The sequence below is a fragment of the Myodes glareolus genome, chromosome 3 (genome assembly GCF_982192425.1).
Source record: "Myodes glareolus chromosome 3, mMyoGla1.1, whole genome shotgun sequence".
NCBI classification, from domain to species: Eukaryota; Metazoa; Chordata; class Mammalia; order Rodentia; family Cricetidae; genus Myodes; species Myodes glareolus.
Window position 1 is genome coordinate 59,662,297 of NC_142028.1, and position 27,113 is coordinate 59,689,409.

Genomic DNA, 27,113 nt, shown 5'->3' on the forward strand with positions numbered 1-27,113 from the left:
AGCCCATTAGTACCAAGGTGGAGGATGCAGGTGACAGACTTGACATCTGAGGTCCCCCACAGTCTGACATTCTACCTATCATGTGTCTGTTGCAAAGTTTAGGCCTGACCCTTCCCCTTGTCCTCAGCCCTCACCTCAGGGCACACAGGAAGACTGTTTAAATCATTCCTCATAAGTAGGCCTGTGAAACATCTGGAGGACTCTTCACAACAGATCGTGAACCCCACCCCCAGCTCTAAATGCCAGATGTGGGTGGAGCCACCTAGTCTCTCTACTACCCTGTGATAAGTGGCAGTTCTGGTCCAGGAACCACCAAGCTCTAGAAACTCAAACTCAATCTGTTCTTCCCTTCAGTTGCTGATGCCAGGTGACCCAAGTAAACACACATCTCAAGCAGGTAGGAGACCAGACCACAGGGCCCCCCGTCCTCAAAGCAGAGCCCAATCTGAGACAATTCCATGTGGCTGCAGCTTTCCACAAGGGTCGCACCAGTCCTGGGTCAAGGGGGCAGCTCTGGCACAGCTCTGTTTCTGGTGGCCCCATGCTGAAATGTATCTAGATAACAGGAGGCCATTTGAGGGGTGCTCCAGCAGGAGCCAGGAGTCTCTCTCAAAGAGTCCCCTAACACCACCACCACCCCAGCAGGCAAAATGCCAGATCCCACGCTGTGGGCCTTGTCCTGACACATTGCCTGAAGCAACCAGGCCTGTCTGCAGGGCCTGGCTGGCCCTGGGCTCTCCCCTGACTTAACATCCGACTTGGCTGCCTGCAAAAGTCTCCTGCGGCTTTTTGGACTGCTAACACTGCAGAGTAAGTAGCAAGCGGCTTCCCCATAGCATCCTTTCCAAGGTGGCACCGGCCCAAGGTCGGCTCAGCCAGCTCCCAGCCCTATGACCTTGAGTCAGTCACCTGCCTTCAGGGAGGCCTTGGGGTTTTCCTAAGCAAAATGTGAAGACTAAGGAAATAGAATTTATCAACTAATTCCTTTTCAGCTTTTGGGTAAGAAAGATCTGTAGCCTGGGTCTACCTATGTGGCTCTAGGGGCTATGTTGCCCCAACTCCTGGGCTCTGGCCACACTCTCCCCTTGTACTCCCAAGAAACTGGAACACAGATGCACCCACTGTGTAGCTATCTCACAGGCTTTTAAAGTCTACTGGATGCTAGGTCCCAACGTGGAGGGTGAGAGCCCAGTGTAGTGGGTAATCCCAGCATTCAGGAGCCTGAAGCTGGAGGGTCATGAGTTTGTGGCCAGCCTGGGCTGTAAAAAATAAAATAAAATAAAATAAGAAATCACATCTAAAAACAAAATCTGAGCAGAACCGCAATGAACCAAGCCCAGGCCCCTGGGAACAGAAAGAGAGGGGCTCCAGGCTGGGTACTCAAGGAGGTAAGAATTGGTGGTAGTTATCCTGGTTGCCTGGGACACAATAAACAAGGAGAGTGGTTTTCCTGGTGGCGGGATGGGGCTTTCTGAGGATGCTGGCAGAAGGCAACACTCTTTATATTCAAACGGAAGCAAATTATCCTTTGGCTGGAGCCCATGGCCCGAAACTTAGTAGGAGTTAGCACTAAGAAGGTGTGGCCCTCACTAGGAGACCATGGTCCCTTGTTCTACCTGTTAACTGCCCACAGCCCCATACAAAAACAGACCCACACGCATGTCCCCTGGGCCCTGCCCTGGCTGGAGGTCGACCGGGTGTACTCTCAAAGAAGGCCCAGCTCACAGCAATCCTTCATCCAGGCCATACTGACTCAGTGCCCTTGAGTTAGAGGAGCAGCCTTGCTTCCTCCAGCTTCTTTCAGCCAACAAAACACCATCAGGAGGGGTGGCAGTGGGGCTTGGGGACGTGAAGAACCATAAAGGAACACCGCAGCTGTGGCTTAGCACACAGTCCCCGCTTCCTGGAACAGCCCACCATGCCATGCCTTCCCTACTGCGCCCTGATGGGTTACAAAAAGAAAAAAAAAAGTCTTACAAAGAAACAATACCAGTTTTATAAGGCTTCCCAGGGCTGGAGTAGAGCCCTTACCTACAATCCTGGGTTCCATCCTCAAAATCACCCCCCTCCAAAAGAAATACACAAAACACCTGGTGTGGCTGAAAACTGACCCCGGGGAATATTCGGCAAGAGCTGACACATTTTTCAGGCTCACAACAGGACACCTTTAAAAGAAGCCCACCTTCCACCCTTGAAAAATGGAAGACAGAAATAGATGCTACACCACCTAGAAGGGGCTGGCAGGCGTGGGAATTTTTTTTTCCTCTCTCTCTCTCTCCTTTTAAAGGTTTGTTCTGATGTATATTCTCCCACTAATAGTTTAAGCAAACCCACATTGTTCCTTAGGAGATCTTCCCTACTAAAAGTCGGTTGCCACAGGTCTGCTTGGCATCACCCTGAAACTCTAACCTCCAAATTGGGACACATCCTTTCGGAGCAAGGATCAGGCCATTTGGAAAATCAGCAAGAGGATAAGTGCGTGGTACCTCACACCACAACAACACAGACATTAAACTCTTCCTCATTATCCACCAAGTGGTCTCCTCAAACTCAAGGACAAGAGAGTGATAAGGGTCCACCCAGATAACACGTGAGCCAGAGGCCAAGGACACCAGCCCTGACTCTCAGTGCCTGATTTTGATTTTAGATGTTTACCCGAGTAACTTTTTTGTTGGGACATCTCTCTCTCTCTCTAGACAGACGGCCCTAGGAGGGTGTACTTCAGGCTGTCCTATTCACTGGCCATATCTATACAGCCTGGGATGAATAAGTACCTGCTAGGCAGGTGGATGGGTGGGTCCAAGACTGGACCAATAGACGTTCAAATTATAGGCTCTCATTTCAGGATGGGGGTGCACTTCTGTGAGCCAGGCCCCTCTGCTAGATGCTGGAGTGTCTCCCCCTCCTTTCAGTGTGTCCCCAGTTGGTGAGCAGGCAGATATAAGGCAAGCTTACAGAGGTCCAAGCTCAGGACTCAAGCCTAGAGTCCAACAGAACTGAGGCGGGGAAGTTCAAATCCACTTTGACTCTCTTGATCTTTGGCTTCCTTTATGTTAAGCACCACCCAGGGTCAAGGAACAGAACACTTCATGGACCAGGACGCTTCAAGATGTACCTTGCTAGAAGAAAACGGTGGGGAACAAAGGACCAGGCTCAGCTGAGAACCCCAGACTACAAGGACAGGTGAGGCAGATCCGGGAAAGATTCTAACATCAAATTCCTTTTTAGAGTTAATCTGATTTTACAGGGCACAGTGGAGCTACTGGAAGACTCTTGAGCGGGAGACTGGCTCAGCATTACCACTTAGATGGTACAGAGAGGCACCCAGAAGGCATGGTGGCTGGTCAGGAGGCTGTGGATAGCAGGTGCCATCTGGCGATGGAATGAAGGTCCTTGAAATCATGACCAGCCTTCCATTGAGGCTGATTGGTCCTGGATATCAGGGGCAGAATCCTTAGCACAGCCCTGTTCCAGTGCCCTTCACCCAGTAGGCATGACCGCACAGACCCACAGGGTAGCCACACTTCTCCACCCCCTGCCAAGCATCTAGCGACCTTAGCTAACGGGCTTTCCTCAGAAAGGAGGTTGACGGAACATGGCAACCAGTCAGATTCCACATCTACCCTGTTACAAACACCATGGAAACAGGACACTCAGAATGTCCCAGCTCTAGGGGACCTAATCTAAAACTCCACTTAATGGCAATACTGGGGCTCAAGGGGGATAGGGAGGGGACAAGGTGAATAGACTGACCAGCCTGGAACATGGGTAGGCTCAGTTAACAGATGTCACTTGTCCATTGGATGCCCAACAAGTGTGAGCAACACGTCCTTCTCACCCTTCCCCCGTGCATCTCAGTCCTGGGCTGACCAGAGCCCAGAGCCGTTCATCAGTGCCAAGCTCCGGGCTCTTCTCCAAGCTTTCCGAGAGTTGGGTCCTGGATTACGGATATCTCTTAAGCAGCTTGCCCTTGGGATTCTTCCTTCACACCCTGTTCCCATTAACTGAGACTATGAACACCACCATGGAAATACCGAGGTGAGGGGCTGGGGTTGTGGCTCAGCGGTACAGCACCTGTCTTATCTGTGGAAACCCTCCCTGGGTTCCATCCCCAGAAATGTCAGTTGCACAAGATCTTGCCAGTGTCCTTAATCTACCTCCCAGAAGGGGAGTTTTATATAATCAGAATGGTGGGCGCAGCAGGGGCAAGGGAAACTGAACAATAGGTGGTTTGAAGGTTGGATCGCTCCCACTACACTTCACCCAGACCTCACCAGAGCTCCTAGTCCCTGAGGGGAGTGGGTGGGGCAGGTTAGCTGGATGATCCCAAACAAAGTCCACAGTACCTCAGCTCCACAGCCACACTGGACCACTCTTCCGCACACCTGCGACCTGTTCGGAAGCACCTGCCCTCCGCGTCAAAGGCCTGGGATTGTACATTAACCTCCAGATACTCATCTTCTCCCCCTCCCTGTGCCGCTCTCACCCTCGGGAGAGACTGAGAGCTGCCCAGCACCAGAGACTGGTTTATTCATTGCTGCCCTTCCTACCCCTGGGAGAGTGCCTGACATACAGGAGGTGTTCAATAAGCATCTGCAGTGCAACCAGTGGTACACACACCTGCAGTTTCAGCCACCTGCGAAGCTGAGGCAGGAGGATTGAATGGGTGGAGAGGCCTCAGGCTGCTGTTCAGCACGTTGGAAGCCACTGGGTGGGCCGACTCCCTCACTGAGCTGTAGTCTGGGTGATCAGCTAGGACAGAAGAGGTCAGTGGGTCACAAGCCAAGGATGTTCACAGTGGGCTGGTGGGCTTGTATGTTCTGTTGATGTGTTCTGCAGGGCGTTCGGCAATGTGTTCTGCAGGGCATTCTGCTGGGTGGCAGGTCATAATGGGCCATTGTTTTGTACAGACCCAGTGTCAGAACCTGGAACAGTATGATGCTGTTTTTGCTAAAAACAAAACCAAACCACAGCTGGCTAGCTGACTGGCTGGCTGGCCCCCTGAGCAAATCTTTACGCCAACAAGGAAATGAAAACGGACCCAGAAAGTGATAAAAAGCAGACTGTGTTCCTTCAGACTTTCAGGTACCACACAGCTAAAGCTGCACGTAAGGGCAGTAGATAGCCTTGAGGTCCTTACTGACTCATTTTGTAGTGTCGGGGTGGAAACCAGGACTGCACATACTTCACAGCTTATACCCTCAACCCAACCTTATATATGGGTCTTTTGTAATGATCTGAGGGGAATCTATTTTAGCTTATAGTGGTTCTGTATTGTATTGCTTAAGGTATATGATTTCTAACTTAAAAGTGAATCATTTGACAGTTTCTCATTTCTATGTAAATAAAATAGCGTGTCCATGAAAAAGCTTGCACACAATGTCCACAGGGAGTCTCTCACAATCCCACACCTACAAACAAAGCAACTGTAGAACAGACGGACAGGCTGTAGTATGGTTGTCAGGCCTCTTGCCCACAGGGCAAATTACCTCCAGTTTATACAGCATCCGCCCTTACACATAACTAAGATACAATTTAATTTATAAATTAGTCACTCAGAGCAATAACTCAAAATAGAATAATAACCTTACACGGTCATAAAATGGATTCAACAACTCAATGAACTGCTCATTTCTAAACTCTTTCATTTAATATGCCTGGGCTACAGTTAGCCATACATAATACATACATACATATGTGCTGGGATTACAAGGGTGATTCATCACGCCTGGCACAAATCCACTGATACGAGGCGGTGACAGACATCTAAAAGTGCCATGGAGAGGGGCGGAGAGAGCTGGAGATGTGGCTCAGTGCTACAGCATCTGCCTCACAAGTGTGAGGTCCTGGTTCCAACCTCAGGCAAACAGAAAAGCAAGGAGAGAGATGCAGGGAAGACCGCTGGCTGTGCGAGCACCCACATAAAAAGGCAGATGTGGCCATGCATGCATGCAAAGCCAGCACTGGATGGGGCGGGGGGGGTGGGGTGGGGGGGAGACCAAACACGGCAAGGTGGAGTTTGTTGGTCACCATCCTAGCTCCAGGTTCAGTATGAGAACCTGTCTCAAAAAGTAACATGGAGAGCGATGGGGGAAGGGACTTGATGCTGAACTCTGGTCTCCACACACATGTGCACATGTGAACACACACACACACACACGCACATGCACAAAAGGTAGAGAGTGACTGAGAAGGCATGTAATGTTGACCTCTAGCCTCCACCAGCACATGTACACATTTGCACTCACATGCCCTACATGCACCAACACAGATTAAGTTCATTCACAAACATGTATGCAAACATAAGGAATATTTATCTTGATCTAGAGGGTACTGTTACACTGATATCGAAATCCACTGAGCTACAAAGCATCTCTGCATTTTCAGTACATTATACTTATTAAATTTTAATTTAATTTAGTCAGGGGGAGGGGGTACCAGAGTCCAAACTTGGAGCCTCAGGTTAAGCACACACTGTACTACTAACCTACAGTTCTGGATCCTTAAACCATCTTTTTACTTAAAAAACAAACAAACAAACAAACAAAAACGCTATTTATTATTATTGTGTGTACCTTATGTGGCATGCCAGGGTCTCATGTGGAGGTTAAAGGACTCTTTGTGGCATTCTCTCCTTCCACCACAGAACCTGGTGATTTAACTCATTTCCAGGTTTTCGTGGAAAATGATTTTACCTGCTGAGCCATATCTCAGGCCCCAGATGCTGTTTATCTTTGTTGTTGCGGGGCTGGGGTGGGGGTGGGGGTTTCTTTGTATAGTCTTGGCTCTCCTTCACTCTGTAGATCAGGCTAGCCTCGAACTCAAAGATTCACCTACCTCTGCCTCTGAGTGCTGGGATCAAAGGCATGTACCACCACTTCCCGGTCCAAATGCTTTTTAAAAATCACAGGGCGGGGAGTAGCAAAAGACAAGATCTCCTGAGTAAATTGGGAGCATGGGGACCTTGGGAGAGGGCTGAAGGGGAGGGGAGAGGCAGGGAGGGGAGCAGAGAAAAACATAGAGCTCAATAAAAATCAATAAAAAAAAATTTTTAAAAAAAATCACAGGAAAAAGTTAGGCACAGCAGTTAACACCTGTAATCCCAGTACTCGGAAGTCTGAGGACGGAGGATGGTGGCAAATTCCAGGCCAGACTGGGCTACATAGTCAGTTCCAGATCAACTGCCCCTCAAAAACAAAAACAATCCTCTTCCTGCCTCCCTGACCCCATCCCCCTAAGCCCGGCCTCAGCTCAGGTTTCCAAAAGAAACCACTAACCCAAAGCAGTGGGCAGGGAACAGCTCCCCCCACCCCCACCCCCAGCCCTGCCCATAACTTTCCCTAAGGATGCCAGATCTGCATACTCCAGGGAAGTGGGAACCAGCAAGTTAATGGCCTGGTACCTGTTAAACAGGGCATCCAGACCTCACCTGGTGTTTACAGAAAGAGCATGAGGTTGGTACAGATTCATTGGTACAGAAAATGCCTTGTATGCAGCGCAAGGGAAGCCCGGCAGGCAGCCATCCTTGATCTCTGGAGCCTAGCCGAGCTTCTGGATCACCCTTAGGGGTCTCTCCCAGGCTCCAGGTTTGACTGACTCTGACTGCTGTCCCCAGACCCTGTTCAAATCTATTTCTCTCCCATATCCCCATAGCTTTATGCCTGTAACTCATAGCCCACCACCAACCTGGCTCCGGCCAGATCTAGTCATGTCCTCTGGTCCTTTCTCTAAATGGGACCCTGTGGACATATTCGACAAACATGCTTGGTTATTTAGCTTCTTGGTTTCTTTAAGCCCTCTACGTCTCTGCCTACCAGACCAGCTCACCCTGCTTCTCTGTCCATGGGAAGCATCGATCAACTCTGACATCACCTTCAACTCTACCTCACTAAACATACACTGGGTCACACACTCAAGTCTTCCTTGTGGCATCCTGTGGACAACAGTGGTCACTGCAGCCGCCACTCCCTCTAGGTTTCCAGCTCCTCACAGCCAACGTTCTAACCTCAAAGTCAAGGTTTCTTAACCAACTGAAGGAGACACATTAAGAATGAGCTCCCGGGGCTGGTGAGATGGCTCAGAGAACATTGGCTCCTCTTCCAGGGGACCCAGGGTTCAATTCCCAGCACCCACATGGCATTTCACACCTGCCTGTAACTCTAATTAGTTCCAGGGGATCTGACACCCGCACACAGACACATACGCAGGCAAAACATCAATGCACGTAAAATAAATTTAAAAGTATGAGCTCTCGTTCTCTCTCGGCACATGGAAGTTCCAGGACTGTAGCTGCTCCCCACAACAGCGTACATTCGAACACCTTCTTTAGCTGGGGTAAGTTGACAAACACCAGGAAGCAGACCACAGCCCCAAAGAGCCTGACTCTGGCCCATGACCACTGCTGAAGCGGAGACCAGTCAGTACTGGCCAAGGGTTCCAGGACAGCCCTCTAGTCCCACCCAGATCCCCCAGTGGCTGAGGCTAGGCAGCATTCCAGGGAGTTCTTGTGATTGACAGCTCTTTCCTGTGTCCAGGAATGCTCTCAGTGACTCATGGCACCTTATCACTGAGACCTTTGGAAACTCTGAGAACTAAACCTTTGACAAGTCAGGGTAGAAACAGGGTCCCCGAAGCCCAGGCTGCCTCTGGGTGGGTGGAGGGGGCAACACCTGCTGCAGAAGTGGCAGAAGGGCCCCACGCGAAGGTACAGGGAAGCAAGACGGAATATGAGGCACTAAGGACTCCCCTCCTCAACACCCTCTAGCTCTAAGGACCAGAATACCTCCTGTCTCCCATTTTCTCCAGAACCAACTTCACTTTCATATCCCCAACAAACTGGTGGCCCAAGCTCTGTGAAGCCAAAATGCACAGCTGGCCATGACGAGGCTTTTGAAAGCCCAATTCTGTACAGGCTCCTAGGCAGCTCTCAACTGGCCCATCTGTGGAATGGGCTCTTTCCCCACTGCCTGAGCCTCCAGATTCTTCCAAGCAGATGGGACCCACAGCAGGGTACAGAGGGGTTAGAAAATCAGAGAGGCTGACCACAACAGAGCTACAGGCAGTAAGTGCCAGGGTATCTCCCAAGGGACAAAAGCTCTTGCTCTGGACTGCGCCACAGCCCTTGCCACACACCACAGTGACCCAAGACCTCGTGACACAGTCTAATCAGGAGCTCTAGAGCCGAGCCCGGCTTTACAGCTTACCGCAAGCTTATTCAGCCTCATCTCCCTCAATCCCCTCAAGGACAAGGCGAGGCTGGCCTTAGCGTCCTTGTCGCCTGGACAGCCAAGCCCAACCTAAGAGAACTAACCTAAGGTCACCATTAAGAGGGACACACTCTGTCTGGGGACAAGCGTTGGCTCTTAGATAGGGACATACCCAATTGGTAGTATACCCCACCCATTTCACAGGTGAAGAAACTGAGGTAAAAAAAAAAAACCATTGCCCAAGGTTAACTGGATGGCTGAGCCAAAGTCTAAGACAGCCCCTAACAATCTGCCAATACCACCATCCTATTGTGGGCTCTCGGTTGATGCCTAGGACCCCCTCCAGCCACCCACCATCATCTTGCTAACACACTTCCCCTTCACCCCCCATTCCCCGATGACTCCCTGATAGAGAGGGAGGCAGGCAGGCGGTTGCTAAGCGCTCACCCGCTCTCTCATAAAAATAAACTCCTTCTGGCTTAGAGGCTCTGGGTGAGATCCCCTCCCTACCAGCCAAAAAAAAAAAAAAATTAAAAAAGATCTCCATGACATTTATTTAAAATCCAGCTGTGCCAAATCAGAGGCCAATTTACTGACATCCAAATGGAGCCACGTACTACCAAACCGCAGTCCGAAGACCCTCTGGGTCAAGCGCCTGGCCAGTCTACGAGATGATTTATTTTCCCCGGCAGGAAACGGGGGCCCAGGCTGTCTCCCAAGCCTTTGGGGCTGGTCCTGGGGGAGGCAGGGATCTGGCAGAGGCCTGGCAGTGACCAAAATAGCCAGGTCCATGGCCCTGCCTAGCACACGCCTCCCTTGCGGCCAGGCTAGTCTAGGCTGAGGCTTTGGGGCTGTAGGACCTGTTTCTGAGACTGGCTCCTTGTGTGGCTTCCCCCGTGGAAGCGGACCAGAACCCTCCCACCCAAAAGAGGAACCTACAAAGGGAAGGGGTGAAGTGTGGAGGAAGATCTGTCCAGCTGATCCACTGGCCATTGCCCCTGGATGTCCCTCCGGGCCTCAGTCCTGCTACTCAAGCCTGGGGGCGGCTGTCACTGCTACCTGCATGCCACACCCAGGCAGCACCTGGAGCCTCTCACCTCTCCTAAAAGCCACGGAGATCTTGACCACTGGGCCCACTGGGCACAAGGGATGCCCTCTCAGGTGCCGCTGAAAGACACCAGACTTGTCCACAACCAGGGACCCAGAGATACGGCTACATTCAGGGACACACACGTGCCTACGACCAGGGTTCCCGAGACAGAAGACACAACCACACCTACAGGTTCACAGAGGCAAGACATATATAGCAACACACGAGAGTGCACATCAGAAGACAGAGACACACGGCCACACCACTTGCAGGTATAACAGCCCAGGACACAGCCCATCACACACCCTGGCGTGCACATGTGCACGACTGCCTGGACTGCAGAAATAGCTACCCTCAGAAACAGAGACATTCAGGGACAAGGAGACACCCCGTGAAACACACACGCGCGCGCACACACACAAACACACACACACACCTGCCGCCGTACCAACAGCCCCAGCCCCTTCGCCAGGGAAACAATAACTTCCTCGGCTGCGGGGCTAAGCAGGAGACCCTCAGTCACTCCCTCGGTAGAAGAGGGGATGGCGGAGCGCGGGGAGGCCAGACCTGCAAGGGTCGCGGGGAGGTGGTGGGGCGCAGCCCGGGGAAGGGGCTGCAGTCGCGGCCCGCACGCCCTGGGTACCTGGGTTGCTAAGCCCGCGGCCGCGGCGGATGGCCCGGGACTGGCGGGACTGGCGGGACTAGCGGCGATCGCGGCGTTGGCGGCTGGGCACGGGAGCTCGACTGCAGCCAGGTCCCGGAGCACGACGCTGGCGGCGGCGCGGAGGAAGCGGTAATTTATAAGCGGCTTCTCCCTGACCTCGCGTGTCTGTTGTCTGAACAGGCAGCTCTCCGCATCACCCATCCTGCTGGGTGGAAAAATACCAGCTTGGCCGGGCCTGAGGCGGGGCCTGGGGCGGAGCCTGGACTCTCGGTCACGCCCACATGCGGGACACACACACACACACACACACACACACACACGCATGCACGCACGCGCGCACGAGCTCGGACACACAAAGAGCCCGGGCTCGCTTCGTCGAGCGCGCGCACCCATCCTCATGCTCTATCGAAACGCTGGTGGCAAATGGCACTGCTCAGACCTCTCTTTCGGTCGATGAGGAACTAGAGACCTAGATCCCTGGCTCATCTCCTGTCCTGATAGCCACTACCACATCACAACGCTCTCTAGCACATCCACCTAGCTCTGGGGATGAGGCCTGGGGCTGCTGCAGCTGCTAGGTCTGTGCCAGAATCTCTTCCTCCTCCGCTATGACCTCCTGGCCAGTGCGTAGCTCTGCGAGCCTGGCTGAGCTGCTGTGGAAATGATCACTGGAGTCAAGTACCCCGGCCCACATGAGGCTGTCCTGGCTTCATCGTGGGCTGTGTGGCCTCAGGCAAGTTCCTCAGATTTCTGTGTCTTGGTTTCCTCATCTGTAAAACGGAAATAAAAATAGTGGAACTCATCACTTTTGGCTGCTGGGAGGCTCCAAGGTTAACAGAGCCGGAACAGGGCAACAGGCACCTACGAAGTGCCAAACGAGTGTCAGCGAATGTGACTATTTTTAAATGGAGATGGGGAGTGTGCCATTATTCTTGCCCTTATTTGAATGAACAGGTCCTCTCTCTGATTGTACACACCCACAGCCCGGCTGAGCCTGAGGTGGCGCTGTGTGACCTTCAGTAAGGCCTTCCCCTCTCTGAGTACCCACTTCCTTTTCTTTCCTCTCCACTCTGTCTGCACACAAGTGGCTGTTAATGTAACATGCCTCGCCTTTTGCCTCTTAAACTGAGAATAAGGGCCCTGACCTGGCCAGCCCGAGCCCATTGTCCTAGGCTGGCACAAGATAACAAGAAGCAAAATAGCAGAGGGGGTATTTTTTCTCTAGCAGACTTCATTCTGTCCCCCTGCCATTGGGCTCCAGTTTGTCCTCCCACCGGGTGCCCCTAAGACCACCTCCAGCCAGTCTTCACGGAGGTCCCTCCTGTCTGTAGTCCAGGAGCACACGCAGAAGGCCACAGGTAGCTTCTGCTGCTGCTCTTCTGAGTGATAGAGGGAAAACTGAGGCTAGAGGAGAAGGGACTTCGGACAGTGGGTATGATGGCCCACGCCTATAATCTCAGCACTTGGGAGTGCCAGGAGTTCAAGGTGAGTCTGGACTGCGTAGTAAAACCTGAATTTAGAAAAAAAAAATTAGATGGATAGTAATGATGCACACCTCTAATTCCAGTATTCAGGAGGCAGAGGCAGGTGGGTCTCTGCGTTTGAGGCCAGCCAGATCTACAGAGCCAGTTCCAGGACAGACAAGAGAAACCTTGTCTTGAAACCCCCCCCCCCCAAAAAAAAATTCCACAGTGTTCCAGACTCACATGTCACTACCCACAGCACAAAGGGCTGAGGCCAAGGGGCAGGTTAAAGAGTAAGGAAGTGGCTGAAGTTTGAACCCAGAGCACACTTGAGGAAGCCGGGGACACTGTGGGGGCAGGCAGAGGGACCTGGGGCGGGGATGGAGGAAGCAAGGGCTGCAAGGCTGCGGAGGCCTTCAGGCACGGCATCACAGGACTATGCAGACAGCCAGGGCAATGGAGGGCACAGTGGCAAGGCAGGCACAGGGAGGCAACTGGAAAGTCCCTCAGGGAAGCCTGCACCTCAGAATGATCCACAGTGATAGCTGTGAAGAATGGTAGGGACGCGGCTCAGGTACCCATTCACCTTTCCCCTCTGTGATGTCAGCTCTGTAAGCGTGAGATCTGGTCCTTGACTCCATCAAGTGCACAAGACTTCACAGGCATGGTGCCCAGAAAGTGCTCACATTTATGGAATTATTATGTGTTGAGATGGGGTTACCACGTCATTGCCTAGCCTGACCCCAAATTGTTGCGCTCAAGGCACCCTACTGCAGAGCCCTTGGGTAGCTGGGGTCACAGCTGAATGCCACTTGGGTCACCACACTTGCTATATTTATTTTGTTTAGCTTCCTTTCGATAGCAGTTTCATGGCCGGCAGAATTCACTTTGTGTAAACAGGTTCAACCTGGCCCTCGTTACAGCATCTCTGTGAGCTAGCTCGGCACTGCTGTTTCTCCCACTTTGCAGAAGGAAAAACTGAGCCACAGGGAAAATAATTGGCCTGGGGATGCTTGGCCGGTGAATCACAGAGCTGGAATCTAAATGTAGACCGTCTGTTTGTTTCCAGGGGGGCTTTGGGAGAACCCAGCCCCAGGTTGTGGGTGCATCAGGTCAGTCAGGCATGAAGCATGAGCTCAGCATGTGAGAGGCCATGGACTGTCGGGAATCACAAGTCTCAAATGGGGCAAGCTATGCTGAATGCAGTTCCAAAGGCTTTCCCTGCACTGGGCTTCATCCATTGTGTTTTGAGTTTATTGCCATGAATCAAAATTGAGGTGATTTTGCATATACAAACACCTGTCTCTCCAGCTGTTCAGATGCTTGGACAGGACTGCTGGGCCCAGGAGTTTAGAGCTGGTCTGACAATATAGGGACACTGTGTCTCTTTAAAACAAATAATTTCAGACTGTGGGGTGGTGGTGCATTCTTTGAATCCCAGCACTTGGGAGGTAGAGGCAGGTAGACCTCTGAGCTCAAGGCTAGACTGACTGGTCTACAGAGCGAGTTTCAGGACAGCCAGGGCAATGCAGAGAAACCCTTTCTCAAAAAACCAATATAAAATAATATTTCAATTCAGGCATTGTGCCACACACCTTTAAGGCCAGAACCCAGAGGGCAGAGGAAGGTGAATCTCTGTGAATTTCAGGCCAGCCAGAACTATATAGTAAGTCCCTGTCTCAAATAATTTGTCCAGACACAATGGTACACACTTGTAATCCCAGCATATAGGAGGCAGAGGATCAGGAGTTCAAGTCCATCTTTGGCTACAAGAGACCCTGTATCAAACAATTTAAAAATAAAATAAAATAAACGGGGGTGGGGGGCAGAGAGATAGATCAGCAGAGCTCAAACAATTCTTGCAAAAGTTCCCATCACCCATATCAGACAGTTCAGACCACCTTTAACTCCAGCCCCCAGGGGATCAGATACTTCTTCTGAACTCTTAGGACACTATATGCATGCACATACCTACACACACACACACACACACACACACACATATTAAAAAATAATCTAAAAGAAATGAATAAACCTATAGTTCCAGCCCTGAAAAGACTGAGGCAGGAGCATTGGCTGCAGTTTAATAAGATCCTATCTCCAAGAACAAAACAAAACAAAACATAAGGGCCAGCAAGTTGGCTCAATAGATAAAGGTGATTACTGCAAAAGAGATCCAACCCGAATCTCCAGAACCTATATGGTAGAAGGAGAGCCAACTCATACAAGTTGTCCTCTGACCTCTATACACATTGTCACACACACACACACACACACACACACACACACACACACACACACACAATGAATGAATGAATGTGAAAAAAAGCTTTAAAAAGAAAATTTGGATTCTCTTGAAAATTGTTAGAATGGGAACCCTGCTGGTCCATCACCTACCTGTCCAAAACTATCAAGCACTGAAGGCTTCCTTGGCATGCTCACATGCTAGACATGATCTCCCCACCCACACACACACCCAGGATACTCTCTACCTTGCAAATGTTTCCAAGAGGCTGAGCTGGGACCCAGGCCCAGGCCAGTGGTGGGAGCTGCAAGATTCAGAAAGAGCTATTGGGCACCCAAGGCACCAAAAACACTGGCGCTTATGTGGTGCTTCAAGGAAAGCCAGGCAGAAGTTCCTTCCATGAGCCAAATACTGGCTGACATTCCAGTGGGACCAACTCATTTCAGGAATGAAAAATCGATGTTTGGGCAGAGCTCCTGGGGACATGCGCAGGGTGATGGCCAGGGTTTGGGCTTTTGGTCGGCCGCTGTTATTCACAGCAGTGAACACGGTTTGTAAGAAGCCACTGGGAGCATATTACTCAGAAGCTCTCAATAGTGACATCAAATCGATCCAGGGCTTTGAATGAAGCCTCCCGACCCTGCCAGAGGAACTCCCGTCCTATCTGTCAGGTCATTAAGAGTAGTGGCAGTGCTGAGGGCGGCACAGCACATGCTGGGCCATCTGGCCAGCTCAGGAAGGCCACTTGGCACCAGCTCTGCAGAGGATCGAGGATCATCTTGGCCAGCCTCACAGGACTCAGAACACCATCCCCCATGAAAGCCGTGAAGAAACAAGCAGAGCCATGAGGTGGCCAGCGATTCTTTTCCCAACAATATCACGTTCTCCTAGGTACCCCCTCTCCAGTGTGTCCACATGTCCAGCAAAGGACCAGTGGTCACACCATAGAACTTAACCAGAGTACCTGCCTCTCAGGAACATGTGTCCTGCCTACCTGCCTTCCTCTTGCCTGCTTGCAAATCACAGAGCCCACTGTGGGCTGTGCCACCCACAGTGAAGCATAGACCTCTCTGTGCCTCATTGTTCTGATCTGTACAGCCAGACTAAATAAAACACCAGTTCCCCCAGCACTGCTGTGAGGGTCCAGTGGAGATGTTTCATGGGAAGCACTGAGCAGGGTCTCTGGCACCGTTCACCACGGGGCATGTGAAAGTACTCCTCTTACCCATATGCCCCCGTGCCTGGGGCTTTCCCCCTTCTGAGCCTGCCTTCGTACTGGTTCTTCCCTACCCAAAACATATTGCCCATTGGCCTCCTGCAGCCTGGGACTCAGCCAAAGCTGGAGCTCCAATCAGGAAGTACCCAGGAGGCAGACTCCCTAGCAGTGCCCAGCATGCAGCCAGCACAGAGGAGCATGGGAAACCATTGCCGGATGTGGTCTTGGGGAGGTAAGTCCCTGAGCCCCACTTCCTCCTCTGTCTGAGGGAGCAGACTGCCCCAGAGCCAGAGAGGGAAGGTAGCATTGAGAGGCATACTGCAAAGGACCAGGAACCTGCAAGCAAGTACACATTGCTGCATGGCTGTGTCAGGTCCCTGGGAGTGACTGCAGGGGCCAACTTCTTCCAGGTCTTCTCCCACCCCTGGCCCACCTCCACTCCCGGCTGAAAGCATAGAAGGGACCACCACCTTGGAAAACAGCTTGGCAGTTTTAGATAAGGTTAGAAATTTCTAGTAAGGCTGAACTCTTGGCCTGTAAGCGAACAACCCCACGCCCAAGTACTGAGACTCAGAATCCTACCCCCTTGTGCAAGAATGTGAATGGCCGCACAATTCGTGGCAGCTAAAAATGGAAACAGCCTGGTTGTATCAACAGGAAAATAGAAGGCGAATGATTGCTGCTCTCACAAAAGGACTCCTGGGATGCGCAGAACCACGAGGGAACTCAGAACACCCTGGGTGAGAGAAGCCAGACTCCCTGTGGTTTCATTTATATGGAAAATCAGACTGGGATCTGAGAGCGAAGGCTGCCTGAGGGGAGGGGAGTGGCCGAGCTCTGGGGACCAGAGTACCCTGGGACTCAGTAGCCTGGCCTGAGGAGGCCACACGGGGGCTAGAGGAGCACATCTTAACGCTTTTTCAGTGGGCAGTACACAGGTCTTTGATTCTGCAGTCCATACCCCCACCCCATTCTTCCTCCCATCCAGTTATGAATCAAAATCCTAAGCCAAGGGGCTGAAGAAACAGCTCAGTGGTTAGGAGAGAATACTGCTCTTACTAAGAACCCGAGTTCAGTTCCCAGTGCCTGCGTCAAGTGACTGGCAGAGTCTGCAACTCTGCCTCCAGGGGACCTGGTGCCCTCTTCTCTCCTCCTGCAGCGCTGGCACATACCCACCCACAGACACACATATTTATACATAAATGAAAACCTTTAAAAGCAAATGTTAGGCAAAGAAAGCAGGACCGCCTTAAGCTGGAGATGTAGCTCAGTAGGTATAGCGTTTTTCTAGAAGTCACAAAGCCTTGACTTCAGTCCCCAGTGCTATATACGCTAGACTTGGTGGCACAAGCCTAGAATCTCTGCATCTAGGAGGTTGGAGAGTCATAAGTTCAAGGTCATCCTTTGTTAAGTGAAGAGTTCTAGGCCAGTCTGGGCTACTTTAGACTTTATAATTAAAAAAAAAAAAAGGAAAAATTGCATTTATATTGAACATATCCAGAAATTTTCCTTGTTAACATTCCCTGAAACATGCAGCAGAAAAACTGTTAACGCAGCATTTACAGTGTATTATGTTATTCTAGTGCATTATGTTATTATTTTCTGGCAGTGCCTATTAGAATCAAGGTCTGGCACAGGTTAGGCAAGTGCCCTGCGGGGAGACCTCCCACAGCCCCATCTAGAGATGACTTACCGTGTTCAGGGAAGGTGCTGATGTTACAAAAAAAAAAACACCTCATCGCCACTGTATACAAGGGGTGCAAACATTTATAGATGGAGGGAAGGCGTGTCACCAAGCCTGAAGACCTGGGTTCGATCTCTGACACCCACATAAAAGAGGAAGGAGAGAAAAGATCTTCCAAGGTTTTCTTCTGACCTACACATACACACACACACACACACACACAGACACACACACTCACTCTCACTCACACACACACTCTCACACACACCCACTCACTCACACACACTCGTGCACACACACACACACACACACACACACACACACACACATACACTGGTTTCCCTAGGCACTCAGGCCTCCTCCTGACTTTGAGCTACCCTCTGTGTGCTCCCATGCCCCCAGAGGCCTGTGAGACAGAACCCCACCACCACACACACACTCACACACACACACTCATGCACACTGCTCTCCCCACGCACTCCGCACTCCTGGCACTGCTGCTTCAGAGCCTTTATACCACTGTTCCTATGCAGGGCACTTTCCCTCAGCCCTTCTCGGGGGACTCCTGTGGCCCTGGCTAGGTAACAGCCTTAGATCTCAGCTTCTTGGTCTCCTGCCTGGCTTCTCAGGTAGTCACCGGCCCATTGTCCTGCCCTGAGTTCCATCCTCAGAACCACAGAAGAAAAACCTAGTGCCAGCCAGGCATGGTGGCGCTTGGGAGGCAGAGACAGGTGGGACCTCATAGAGTTCAAGGCCAGCCTATGTATAGAAAAATTCAGGATAGTCAAGGCTACGTCCCTGTCTCAAAACAAAACAAAAAACAAAACAAAACAAAACAAACCACACAAACAAAAAGAAATACTGATTGTCTATTTCTCCTCTTCACCAGAAATTCCAGTTTAATTGAGTGTGAAACTATTTTTTTTTACATATTTAGACAGGCTCTCATGCATCCCAGGCTAACCTCAAACCCACAGCAATCCTCCTGTCTCCTAAGTGTTTGGTTTACGTAATTGTTAAACAAACTCTCCAAATAATGTGAATGGCTCATCAGGACCCAGAAGGTTTGGCCCACGGGTGCTAAGCACCCTATAACATCATAGCTGCCCAGACATACCCAGGCAGGCCCACTTCCTCTGCCCTAATTCCTCTACATTCTTGCTTGAGTCTCTCTGAGGCTGCCTTCTTAGATTTGGGTATTTCCCCTCCCTTCCTAAACACAACAATTCAAAATATTCCTAGCCTCCAGACAATAAACAAAGCTGGGGAGGCAGCTCTCCTCTTTGTGCCCACTTATGGCCTGATCCAAGGCCTCCCTGATTGGGTACTCAGACCACTGGGACTGGTCATCTGAGCCTGGGCGGAGGGGGCCAATTTCCATTGCTATAATCCCAGAATCCCATGACTATTAGGTGAGCCCCCCCCCCCCAGGCACACCCCAAACACTGCTTTCCCAAGGAAACAGATGTGAGTGATTTGTGCTAAGATACACAGCAAGGTTGATAAGGCCCTGGCCCCTCCGGCCTGAGGTTTCCAGCTCTGGGGCAGATGTGGGCTTTGCAAAGGGCTGTAAGGCTGTCAGGGACCTTGTCCCTTATCAGCTGTTACCTCAGACAAGAGATCAGCTCCAGGCTAAACCTCTGAACACTCACTTGCAAATGGAGACGGCTACAGAGCCCTAGTTGAGGTCACTGTGAAGGCCCAAGTCTATGCAGGGCCAATGCTCAGAATTATCACTGTCATTCTTGAATATGTTTGTAATGATGGCAAAACTAGCAGGAATGAACAAAGACCCCAGGGGGCGACAGTGGAATGGGGAAAATGGGAGGTTTGATGCCTAGGTGCATGCCTGTGCTGCCAGTAGTGGTGGAGGCCAAGGAATCAGAAGTTCAAGGTCAGCATAGGCTACTTAGTGAGTTCAAAGCACAACTGGGATTCAGGTTAACAAGAAAAAGAAGGGGGCACTGGTAGGAGGAACAGAGGGGAAGAAGCAAAAGGAAATGTTAGGTCCTAGAAGGATGGAGCTAATATTGTCTTTGTGGCAGTAGCCCTGAGAGTGTCTTAGGCCCCTCCTCCTGCCCCAGCCAAGCTTTGCTGCTTTTTGTAACTAGTTGGGATCTTTCTGTATTGGGAATGGAGCCTGGGCCTTAGGAGAGCTCAGCCACGGGTGCTCTCTCTGCCACCAACCTCCATCCCCAGCTACTAGAAGCCTTTAAGCCTATTATTTTCTGCCTGTGTATTGAAAAGCTGGGAGTCCAGCCTCTATCCCACACATCTCCCTTTATCCCACACACGGCCCTTTGTGTCCGAGCGGTGGAGAAATAGGGGTGACACAGAACACACGTCACCCGTAACAGCACAGACAGACCAGGAGATGTGCCCTGACTGATCACTGGATATGTGATCAGTGTGTGGATGGCTCTCTGTACAGACACCAATTTCTCACAAGTGGTCCAGCCAGACAAGACAGATGAAAATCTCAAGGTGTTCCTTAGGCTCTGATCTTTTACCTGAGACATTTTCCCGGGTCCCAGGCTTTGCAGATAGGCCACCTTTCTACAGACCACCCAGCTGCCACCATCACTGGGGAGTACACGAAAGGCAATCTGTTAGTTTGGCCTTTTGTACGCCCAGTCACCAGTGCCCAAGGAAGACACCTAAGAACTGTTCTACTTGTGCTGTGTGACAGCAGACAGATTGCCCAGCCTTTCTGGGTCCGAATTTCCCGAGAGGCAGAAAGACAATGCTCACCCATGAAAGCGCCAATCACTAGAGTTAATTCTAACTAATAAGGGGGGGTGTTCTCTTTCCCATTAGAAACTACTCTAGCTAGGTGCTCACAGGTCGACACCCTTTGCCACCTGTCAATAACCGTTTCATCCCATTTGGTGGCTTTATTATTTTTTTTTTTCTATTGCACGCAGGATCTCTCTTCACATGCTAAGCAAGCATCCCCAGCCCCCATCTCCCATCTCCTTTTCTTACAAAGCTGTGCCCAGAGATTGAATCCAGCTGGGTTACTGGCTTACCATGGCCCTTGTTTTTATGAGAATTTTACTTTTTAACAAAATGTGTACCAGTGACGTAAAAGTGTACTTAGAAGTTCAGTGGAGAGAATCTTCCAGGCCCTGCAGTTCCTGAGGCTGCTGTCATCTCAGTGGATCTTTCTGCCACTCTGGAGGCCTGCTGGCCCAAGACAAGGCCCCAGCTTAGCTGGGGTTCTCAACACTACCCTTACTTGCTTCGGGTTTGTATGGGTCTCCATCACTCCCCGAACTTCTTGGTCCACATCTGTCTCTCTCCTGCCTCTACTTTTGTGTGGCAATCCCCTGTACCATCATTTCCTTCTTGTTTTAGGGAGGAAGGGCTTCCTGTAGCCCGGGATGGCCTCCAGCTGCCTATATAGCCAAGGATGGTTGAGCTTCTGAGCCGTGTGGGGGCTACAGGTGTGCACCACCATGCCCACCCAGCTCATGCAGTGTGGGAATCCAACCAAGAATTACAAGCTTCCTAGTCAAGTACTCTCCCAGCTGAACTACAACCCAACTACAGAACTACAGCATCTCAAAATGCTGTGAAAAACTAAAATTTACAATAATTAATGGGGGCACCACTGCGGGAGATGGCTCAATAGTTAAGAGTACTGCTTTCAAAGACCTGAGTTCAGTTCCCAACACCCATGCTGGGCAGCTCATAACCACCTAACCCTAGGTCCAGGAGATCCCACATCCTATAGGCACCTTCACACACTCACAAATAAAGCATAACAATAAATCTTTAAGACCAGATATGGTGATACACTCCTTTAATTCTAGCACTTGGGAGGCAGAGACAGATCTTTGTGAATTCAAGGCCAGATTGGTCTACATAGTGAGTTCCATGATAGTCAGGATTATAGAGAGAGACTCTGTCTCAAAAAAAAAAAAAAAAAAAAAAAAGCTGGGCGGGGGTGGCACATACCTTTAATCCCAGCATTCAGGAGGCAGAGGCAGGGGAATTTCTGTAAGTTTGAGGCCAGCCTAGTCTACAGAGTGAGTTCCAGGATTGCCTCCACAATTACTGAGAAACCCTGTCTCAAAAAAACAAAAAAAGTAAATAAATAAATAAAAATAAAAACATAATAAATAGATAGATAAAAATTTAAAAAAATCTTTAGAAACAAAAACTAATTTAGAGGCTGGGAATGTGGATCACTTGTGCCTGCTCAGGTGTGCTGTTTGGTTTTGGTTTTTGAAATAATACTGACCTGGAACTCACTTGACAGCCAAGGACGACTTTTACCTTCGGATCCTCCTACCTCCACCTCCCAAGTGCTGGGTTACAGGTGTGCACCACCACACCTGGCTTATGCAGTGCTGGGGAGCGAACCTAGGACCTCCTGGATGCTAGGCAAGCACCCTACCAACTGATCCACATTCCCAGTCCCTAAACTGGTTTTTGTTTCTCAAGAAGATTCAGTTTAAAAAAAAAAAAAGAAGAAGAAGATTCAGTTTAAGCCTTATTTGAAATCTTCACAGCGCCTATGGAAGAAGATAATCCCCAGTCACTGCCTGAGTCAGAGCCAAGATGACTTCAGGAGAACCTCTTTTAGGGACACAGGCAAGGCAGGAAGGAGACTTCAGCCAGGGCCTCCCCAGGCGAAACCGCAGCTCTGAGCTGCAGCTCTCCCACTCTCCTGACCCCAGCTACCTTGCCCTAGAGTCTTTCCTGAAGATACCCAGGGCTGTGGAGCAGACCCTGTGAGCATTTGCTATAGCTGGGGCCCAGCACTGCCTATGCTCTGCCTTTGACACATTCCACCTCCAGAAAACTTCCCAAGCAGAGGCTGCCCCCCCCACCGACTCCACCCTCCTCTTCCCACCCCCACCCTCTATGATGGACTGTACCTTGTCACAGTACTTGTGTTCAGATGTGCCAGGAGAGCCAGGGAGGCTGCCTGAGAGTGACAGTGCGACTTTGTAATGAGGACTGCAGAGAGACACACTTCACTGTCCCAGCCCAGCATGTAATTGTAAGTGTTTAGCTCGCTCAGTACTTTTCATTGTTCGACTTTCCTGAGCAGGATTCAGGAGTCCAGGCTATCACAGGTACATGTATAGAAGGAAACACTGCAGGCTGGACAGGTGGCACAGTGCTTAAGAACACTGGCTGCTCTTCCAGAGGTCCTGAGTTCTAGTCCCCTGCACCCACCTTGGGGCTTACAACCATCTGTAAATGGTTTCAGGGTATCTGATGCCCTCTCCTGGTCTCCTTGGGCACTGCACACAGGTGGTACACTGCTTAACAAACAAGCAAACGCTTATATATATAAAATAAAACGAAACGAATCTTAAAAAAAAAAAGAAAAGAAAGCTTAAAGTTCTAAAAACAGAAAATGTGCAAAACACTGTTGGAGCTCTCTGGCCTTATAGGACTGTGGTGGCAGAGATGCCATTCTTGCTACAGTGTAAGGGCTTCAAAGTCTGTGTTGTTACTTTTCCTGTTGTCATGAGGAAAGACCCAAATAAAATCAATTTAAGGAAGAAAGGGTTTATTTTGGCTCACAGTTGAAGTGTCAGGTAGGGAGCCATGGCAGCAACCGCCTGAGGCAGCTGGTCACATTGTATCCACAGTCAGGGAGCAGAGAGAGGTGAAAGCCTGCTGGCTTTCCTCCTTTCCTCCTTTTTATTCCTCTGCCACACCAGCCCACTTAATGGTGCCACCCACAGCCAAGTGACTCTTCCCACCTCAGTTAACCTCATCTAGAGAAGTTCAGAGGCTTCCCGGGAGGCTTGTGTCCTAGGTGACTCTAGATCCTATCAAATTAGCAGTTTAAACCAACAGGAAGTCACAGACACAGCTAGCCTGGACAGGGTCCAAGGGTGTTCGGGCTCAGGAACCAATGGTTCAACTTCTCCTTGATTGTGCTTTCTTTTACTGACACCTGTCTGATTGGCTCTATATGATAGCGGTGGAGGTGAGGCTGGGAAGTCCCTGAGCTGAGCTGAAGGGGCCACAGGGAATGAAAAGTGCCTCCACTTTTGGTTAAATGCTTCTACAAATCCCCTGAACCACCACTTTTCCCCTCTGCCCACTCCACAGCTCTGTTTCTTTTCCATTTTAGTTTAGTTTTTGTTTGTTTGTTTTTGACGGGCTCAGATTCACTATGCAGCTAATGCCTCCACCTCCCAGTGTTGGGATTACAGCATGCATGTACCATTATGAAATTATGAATCCTCCTTGGTCTCCACCTCCCATGGTCTCCACCTCACCTTTCTTATTCTTTCTCATCTCATTCTTCTGTCTCCCTAGAACCTTCAGTGGCTCCCCATTACCTGCTCTGATATGGTGACAGTCCTAGAAACCCATGGCGTCCTTCTTTCCAGCTCTCTGTCCCTCTCCTTACCCAAACATACCCAGTGGTGTTCCCTTGCACTCCGTCTGTCCCCACTTGATTCTTTCTTTAGCCTCTACTCAGATTCCCTTTACTCCCCAAGCACCACCCAGCATCACTGTTCTACCACTCCTTGCTTCCTCTCCAGGTTGTCCGAGCCACTCCTGCAGCTCTCTGCAGCTCTTCCTGTGGAGATCAAGGACAGCAGTGTGGAGCCAGTTCTCTCTTTCTACAAGACCGAGGGCTAGAACTCGGGTCATCAGGCTTTCCAGACCAGCACTTTGACCAGCTACACCCTCTCTGGGACTTTAAAAATTGAACTCTTGTCCGTGAGCATACTAGCTAGGTAGGCACTCTCCACCACCACCACCGCCAGCCACTCCCCAACCTTGTACTTTTCCAGAAGGAAAACTTTTCCCCAAGCAGCAGGTGCTGTCACGTGTGTTTGGTCAGCACCGGCCCCATGCCATTTTAGATGGCTTGCACCACCAGGTCAAGATCTATGAAACCATAATCCAAAGCAACTCTTTTTTCTAAATTGACTCTCCGGAGTGTCTTCTTGCAAGGAGAACTCTGAGACTCTCATCTCTTGTGGAAGTCCTCTTTGCCCTCTTTCTGGGGAATCCCTGGTCCCACTGAGGCAGTTACAGATGCATTTCTGCTCCCACATACTGGCCAGGCTGTCTTTGAACTTCATGTGAACGGGTCATACAGTGAGTTTGATCTCTTTCCTTAAGCAGAAGGACACAAGATGGAGCGACTAGTGTAGGCTCTCTCTCTCTCTTTCTCTCTCTCTGTGTGTGTGTGTGTTGTAGCAGTCAAGCCTTTTGTTGTTAAGCAGTAAACGTCTGCTCTATGATGAACCAGTTTCTGTTTTTGCTGTTGAGGCACAATTGGGGTGTGATCACCTTATCAGTTTCAAGATTGGGGTGTAGTTAGTAGTGCAAGGCTGGTCTTGGGGCTGGAGTCCTCCTGACCTTCACTTCCCCAGTACTGGGATTGAAGTCTACCCAAGACTCCTCCTGATTTTATATAAACTGAGTTAATAGAATCCTAGCAGCCCTCAGGAAATAAGAGGATCACCAAAAGTTCAAGGCTAGCCTGATCTACATTGAGAATTCCAGGCTAGCCAGGACTATATTGCAAGAGTTTGTCTGGGGTTGTATGTATGTATGTATTTAATTTATTTAATGTACATTGGTGTACATTATGTACATTATTTTTTGCCTGCATGTGTATCTGTGTGAGGGTGTCAGATCCCCTGGAGCTGAAGTTATGCAGTTGTGACCTGCCATCTGGGTGCTGGGAATTAAGCCCAGGACCTTTAGAAGAGCAATTAGTGACTTTTTTTTTAAAGAAATGTATTTTTTCAAAGATTTATGTATTTATTATATATACAATGTTCTGCCTGCTTGTGTCCCTGAAGGCCAGAAGTTGGCACCAGATCTTATTACAGGTGGTTGTGAGCCACCATGTGGTTTCTGGGAATTGAACTCAGGACCTCTGGAAGAACAATCAGTGCTCTTAACCGTTGAGCCATTTCTCCAGCCTGCAATTAGTGTTCTTAACCACTGAGTCATCTCTCCAGTTCCCTGTCTAAAGTTTTAAAAGCAAAATAATGGGGCTGGAGAAATGACTCAGTGGTTAAGAACACTAATTGCACTTACAAGCACTGACTACTCTTGCAGAGAATGAGGGTTCTATTCCCAGCACCTACATAGGGCCTCACAGCCTTTAGTAATCCCAGTTCCAGGGGATCTGATGCCCTCTCCTGGCCTCCACCAGTACCAAGCCCCAAGACTTAAATGCAGAAAAAATACATTAAAAAATAAAATAATTTTTAAAATTAAAAACAGCTCGTGATTCAAGAAATAGAAGTGCAAAATTTGAAAAATTAAAATTAAAATAAAATAAAACATGATTTCATAAGTAGGTCTGTGTTTATTTTGCCTCTTTCTAATATCAGTTGATCTGAATATTATAATCTTAAGTTAGTCAGATGATGACCCCTAATACAAGTCAGATCCAGTCTCAAAAGGAGGGGCAGAGAAGGCCAAGTGTGGTGGCGCACACCTCTAATCTCAGCATTTGGGAGACAGATCTCTCTGAGTTTAAGGTCAACCTGGTCTACATAGCAAGTTCCAAGACAGCCAAAGCTATATAGAAAGATCCTGACTTGAAGACAGAGAGAGAGAGAGAGAGAGAGAGAGAGAGAGAGAGAGAGAGAGACAGAGAGAGAGAGAGAGAGAGAGAGAGAGAGAGAGAGAGACACTGGTGTTTTGTTTTGTTTTACAATGCTGAGGATGAAACTCAGGTTCTCCAACTATCAGGCAAGTGTCTGACCTTGAGCTAAATCTCAGTCAAGTATTTGTTTTGTTTAAATTATATGAATGTGTGTCTGTGCACATGAGTGAAGTGCCCAAAGTGGCCAGAAGAGGGCGCTGGAGTTACAGCTCTTAGCTGCCTGATGTGGGTGCTGGGAACTGAGTTTGGGTCCTCTGCAAGAGCACTACATACTCATAACAGTTGAGGTATCTCTCCAATCATTTGCTTCAAACAGAATATCACTTGATTACCTAGGCAGGCCTACAATTCACTCTGTAGTTCAGGCTGGTCTCAAACTTGAAGCAATCCTCCTGTCTCAGACCCCAGATGCTGGGAGTACAACTGCAAGCCACACCTGGCTTCAAGTCTTGGGTTCTGTGTGAGAGTTAGTCCAAGGTTTTGTGTAGCAAGGCAAAAAGATGTGATTTATTGATTGGAAAACCCACACTGAGCTTCCTGGGGAACAGTAGTGTTGTCGGGGGCCAAGGGCAAATATGGGAGCCCTGTGAGAAGCTGTGTCGCTTGCTAAAACACAGTGTGGTAGAAGTGTGCTGAGCTCTTGGGTATGGTTGCACCAGCTCAGTCCATGTTAGCTGCTGGCACTGCACTCCAGATGGCAGGATGCATGCACACTTGGTCCATCTCTCTGTGTCTGGCTCTGGGACCACAGAGACGAGGGGCTAACTGGTCTTGGGTGTGCCTGAATTCCAGGTTGGATGTTGTGATAGAAAGAATAATTTAACCTGTTTTCCAGCAGGTCTTGCACAACTTCTGATGAGGAGTGTGCTGAGGTTGGCTGTACAGCTCAATGGTAGAGGGTCTGGGGAGATGGTTCCCAGTAAAGAAA

The 27,113-nt window shown here is 49.9% G+C and overlaps 1 protein-coding gene and 1 long non-coding RNA gene across 4 annotated transcripts in view; one reads left to right on the forward strand and one right to left on the reverse strand.

The window, feature by feature from the left end:
• Nucleotides 1-11,129, reverse strand: part of Slc6a6 (solute carrier family 6 member 6) — a 74,733-nt gene extending 63,604 nt beyond the window's left edge. For all 3 annotated transcript variants that reach the window (XM_087904488.1, XM_087904487.1, XM_087904486.1), the window contains exon 1: nt 10,940-11,129. The gene's annotated coding sequence lies outside the window, so the exon portion shown is untranslated. The remainder of the gene's footprint in view (nt 1-10,939) is intronic.
• A 4,960-nt stretch (nt 11,130-16,089) lies between these two features.
• LOC125403188 (uncharacterized) lies at nt 16,090-25,870 on the forward strand. Its single transcript, XR_015000950.2, has 2 exons — nt 16,090-16,624; nt 20,926-25,870. It is a non-coding gene; the product is annotated as an uncharacterized LOC125403188 (long non-coding RNA).
• Nucleotides 25,871-27,113: the final 1,243 nt, after the last annotated feature.